Source organism: Coenobita brevimanus, chromosome 90 (assembly GCF_032717465.1).
Source record: "Coenobita brevimanus isolate Jiangsu-jjx chromosome 90, ASM3271746v2, whole genome shotgun sequence".
NCBI classification, from domain to species: Eukaryota; Metazoa; Arthropoda; class Malacostraca; order Decapoda; family Coenobitidae; genus Coenobita; species Coenobita brevimanus.
Genome location: NC_137043.1, coordinates 5013028 through 5018521, shown reverse-complemented (window position 1 = coordinate 5018521; position 5494 = coordinate 5013028). Strand labels below are relative to the sequence as shown.

Here is a 5494-nt window from a genome sequence, read left to right as displayed (position 1 = left end):
CATAACTACTAGTAATAATCTGAAAGTGTACTACACAAACAGCCGGAGTTTACGTAATAAAATGGATGAACTGCCGGCTTTAATTTGTACAGAGAAAATAGACATTGCCGTTATTAGTAAAACTTTGATGAATACAGACACTCGAGAATTTTTAGCAGAATATCAGATAAAAGGCTATAATATTTTTATGTCAAACCGTCAGGGAAAAAAGGGGGGAGGGGTAGCTATTTATGTAAAGAATTCATTACACTGTTACAATAAAGCAGACTTTAGAGTAAATAGGGACACAGAAAGTGTCTGGGTCGAAATTAGTAACAATAGGGAGAAATTAGTGTTAGGAGCAATTCACAGATCTCCTAAATTAAGTAGAGCTGATAGTAAATACCTTTGGGAGGAAATTCGGAAAGCATCAGAGTCCTGCTTAGTAATAATTGTAGGGGACCTTAATCTGCCAATGATAGATTGAAGAAATCAGACAGAGGATGCAGAGTCAGAGGAATTTCTAGAGGTAGTACAAGATAAATTTCTTTATCAGTATATCAGAGAGCCCACCAGAGGTAATAATATATTAGATTTGGTTTTAGCTAATAAAGAAAATATCATTAGTGATATGGAGGTTTGTCGACGACTTGGTAATAGCGATCATGAAGAAATTAAGTTCAAATTTATTTGGGATGTCTGTTCCCCTGAAAATACCTCCACCGTTCCTAATTTTCGTCTAGGAGATTTCGATGCCTTAAGAGCTTATTTTCGAACGGTATTCCACAGGGAGATTAGCTATTTGAGGGAATGCCAGGTCAGTGAGTAACCCTAAGTCTTAGGTGTGGGGCAGGAAACACGTGGGAATGGGCGTCAGGTGTCTGTGAGAGGGGAGGTGGTAGATAGGAATGTAGTCCAGGTGACGGGATTAATTCAGCTCCAGCACCAAACAGACGTTCGACCAGTGAGAAGTATAACGAGTTAATAAATATAATACACGGAGGCCAAGATAGATATATCCCTTCAAAACCGTTTAGAACGTATATTTCAGAATCATGATGCTTAAACAACAGATTAAAATCTCTCATAGGCCAAAGGAAAGGAATATATAGAAAAATAAAATGTGGAGAGGAGCACTTAAGTAACCGGTACACGAGTTTAAATAGAGAAGTAAAGAAGGAGATAAGAAAAGCAAAGAGAAGTTATGAAATTAACGTTGTTAGTGAATCAAAAGAAAACCCCATGGGTTTTTATCAAACGTACCGTACGAAAAATAAAGATAGGATTGGACCACTCAGAACAGAATCAGGTGACATTACCAGTGAAGATAAAGAAATGTGCTCCATCATAATTATTTCATACCAGTATTCACCAAGGAATATCTAGACCTGGTCCCTCAAGCAGCAAATATTGACGATGAGAATACGGAAAATATTCTTAGTAAAATAACCATTAGTAAGGAGGACGTATTGAAAGAAAGAAATAAATTAAAACCTCAAAAATTGCCAGGTCCGGCCGATATATGTGCAAAAATTATAAAAGAAACCAAAGAAGAATTATGTCAGCCACTTTTAACAATATTTAATGACTCTTTAAGTTTAGGAGAAGTTCCAGAGGCGTGGAAGATCGCAAACGTAGTGCCCATCTTTAAAAAGGGTGATAAATCAGCTGCGTCGAATTATCGTCCGATAAGTCTAAGGTCAATAGTAGGAAAAATGTTAGAGTCAATTTTGGCAAATAAGATTAGAGAACACTTAGAAAGATTTAATCATATAAACGAAAGTCAGCACGGACTCAGACAAGGACGATCCTGCCTCACAAACTTGTCATTCTACTCGGAGGTCTATGAGGCAATAGATAGCAATAAAGCTTACGATGTTATTTATCTGGACTTTAGTAAATCTTTTCATAGGGTCCCACACGAAAAGTTAGTTAGAAGGGTTCGAGCACACGGTATAGACGGCGATATCTTAAAATGGATAGAATCCTGGCTGAAAGGACGAAAGCAGAGGGTATTAATAAATGGAACTAAGTCGGACTGGGGATTAATAACTTGCGGTGAACCACAGGGTACAGTACTCGGTCCCTTATTATTTATTATATATATAAATGATCTAGACTTAGGAGTCAATAGCAGCATCAGCAAATTTGCCGACGATACAAAAATAAGGCGTATCATTAACTCGACTAACGATTGCCATAACTTACAAAAAGTGCTCGATACATTGTCCAAATGGTCTAAAACTTGGCAAATAGAATTTAACGTTGAAAAATGTAAAGTACTTAACGTAGGGAAGACCATTGGAGATACTAAGTACAGCTTAGATAACAAAGAAATTAGCAAATCGGAATGCGAGAGAGATCTAGGAGTTATGATTAGTAACGACCTTAAACCAAGGCAACAGTGTATTAATGCGAGAAATAATGCAAATAAGGTCCTAGGATTTATTTCGAGAAGCGTGAGCAATAGATCATCTAAAGTAATACTGAAACTTTATCTAGCATTAGAAAGGCCACATTTAGACTACGCAGTACAATTTTGGTGTCCTTACTATAGAATGGATATTAATTCGTTAGAAAATGTACAGAGAAGAATGACAAAAATGATACATGACGTCCGGAACCCTTCAGTTGAAGACAGACTAAAATGACTAAGACTGCATTCGCTAGAAAGGCGTAGAGTAAGGAGAGACTTCATTGAGGTGTTTAAGTGGATGAGGGAGATATTAGGAAGCTACTTAAAGTGCATACAGGATAGAACTAGAAATAATGGTTTCAAACTAGAAAAATTCCGGTTTAATAAGGAAGTCGGTAGAAATTGGTTTGGTAATAGAGTAGCAGACGAATGGAATAAGCTACCTAGTAAAGTAGTTGCTGCCTCTTCCGTTGAGAGTTTCAAGCATAGGCTAGATAAGCATATGACTAATAAGGGGTGGATATGGAAAAAAGAAAATCTTATATCCAATACTAATTCTTAATTTTTCCTTTTCAGGTTATAGTATGATAGTCTCTATCCTCCTTTCACACTTTCCTGTAAAATGTCCACGCCAGTTTTTCTATATTGCGTGGTGTTTATACTGCGTGGTGTTTTTTCTGACTTTTTCCTGCCGGCTTCGGCTGGAGGGTTTGGAGGGCGGGGGAGAGCCTTCTTCTTTGCTATCCTTATCTCATTCTAGTAGTTCAGTTACTTTTCTAGAAGCTGCCTAGCATGGGCCAACCGGCCTACTACAGTTACCCTCTCTTCTTATGTTCTTATGTAAAATATAATTCCTCCCAAATAATATATGAACCAAACTTTCTCATTTTTATTCATGTGTGTGTGTGTGTGTGTGTGTGTGTGTGTGTGTGTGTGTGTGTGTGTGTGTGTGTGTGTGTGTGTGTGTGTGTGTGTGCGTGCGTGCGTGTAAACGAAATAGATAATTCCAAGCCCTGATCCTCTCAGGTTGAACCCCCCCATAGCCCATACCCTAGACGTGACTGCTAAGAGGCCCTACTCTGCCCCCAACTTCCTGACTTACACCATTCCCGGAGTGCCTGTCACTGAGGAACACTTTCAAGTATTAGCCACGGATTACGACTCGTGGACACTCGAGTATGCCTGTGTCCCTTAACCCATCGGACATACTAGTGAGTGTATTCGTTATTCTTGCTTTATTGTTTATTTTTTAAAGTTATTGACGTGGGTGTTATTCGATTTCTTGGACTAATATTCACTTCGCTCCGTCTTGAATGCTGAGTTGTTGCAATAGAGTTATACTAAAAGGCTTTGCTTGTCACGAAGAAGTGCCATACGATGATGAGTCATAGCATTGTCGTCTTCCGTCACCGAACTACGTGAAATAAGCTAAAGGACGAAAACCTGGGCCAAGTTAGAGTGAAACGCGTATAGTGAGTTGGGTATAGTAAGCTATGCGAGGGAAGAGAAGGGTAAATAGAGAGAGAATGTGAGAGAGGAAGGAATGGGAAGAGAAGGGTAAGGGATGGGAGGAAAGAAGAAGAAATGGCAGGGTTGGGTAGGGTAATGGTTGAAGGGATGTGTGTGTGTAAGGAAAGGATAGGGAAGGAGAAGATTGGATAGGGTAGGATAGGGAAGAAGATGGATAGCTAGGGTTGAGTAAGTCAGTGTAAGGCAGGATAGGGGTAGGCTAGGGTAGGATATGCTACGTTAGACTAGGGTAGGAGAGAGCAGAGAAGGGTTGTTAGGGCAGGAGAGAAGTAAGACCCAAACTTAACTAAATCAATCTCAGTCTACCCAAACCAACCCAAACCAACCCAATCTGACCTAACCTAACCTCATCTGAACAGGAATAGTTTGGATTCTGACCCGGAGCCCCCACCTCCCCTACCAAGTCATCGGGGAGGCGAAAACCACCTCTATCTCCCTGGGCATAGATATCAAATTTCTGGAGAAACAGGATACGTCTTGTTATAAGGATTACTGAGTGTGTGTGTGTGTGTGTCCAGAGAGGAGTTTTTTCCGTCCATCCTCTTTTGTTGATCTTGTCCTTCAGTGAATCCACTTTACTGTTTTTACTTTACCTGTGTTTAGGCCTGTCTCACCTGTGTAATTAATGAGGCAATTAAAGGTTCTCCACACCTTAGCTACGATAGATAAATTTAGAGCTGATAGATGTTAGAAAGGTTCGAGCACACGGTATAGACGGCGATATCTTAAAATGAATAGAATCCTGGCTGAAAGGACGAAAGCAGAGGGTATTAATAAATGGAACTAAGTCGGGCTGGGGATTAGTAACTAGCGGTGTACCACAGGGTTTAGCACTCGTTCCCCTATTATTTATTATATATATAAATGATCTAGACTTAGGAGTCAATAGTGGCATCAGTAAATTTGCCGACGATGCAAAAATAGGGTGTATCGTTAACTCGACTGATGATTGCCATAACTTACAAAAAGACCTCGATACATTGTCCAAATGGTCTAAAACTTGGCAAATGAAATTTAACGTTGAAAAATCTTAAGTACTTAACGTAGGCAAGACCATTGGAGTCGCTCTCGTGAGGTCAGTCTGCTCAGACATGCTAGAGACCTGTGGTAGTGTTGTTCTATGGTCCTTTCGCAGGAAGAAGTCCGTTCAGGGTGTGGCAGAAGTTGGACTTTCCCCAAGTGCGACGGTGCCAATTTGACCACCAATTATCGGATTATCACTGTGTCCCTACCTACTCCCATCCCACCTGTTTCTCTCTCTCTCTCTCTCTCTCTCTCTCTCTCTCTCTCTCTCTCTCTCTCTCTATATATATATATATATAAATATATATATATATATATATATATATATATATATATATATATATATATATATATATATATCTATATATATATATATATATATATATATATATATATATATATATATATATATATATATATTTCTATATATTTATTATTTATTTTCAGTTTTTTTCCACACCACCTATGAGGTAAAAGTGTAGGCGTGTTTTATTTTTGAGAGGTTTCCCCTGTATGCCTAATCCTGTCTCTGACCCTGGGTCCCTC

At 39.0% G+C, this 5494-nt stretch overlaps 1 pseudogene; it reads left to right on the top strand.

Annotated features, from left to right (window-relative positions):
• Positions 1 to 4421, top strand: part of LOC145411558 (apolipoprotein D-like) — a 5841-nt pseudogene extending 1420 nt beyond the window's left edge.
• The last annotated feature ends 1073 nt before the right edge of the window (positions 4422 to 5494 follow it).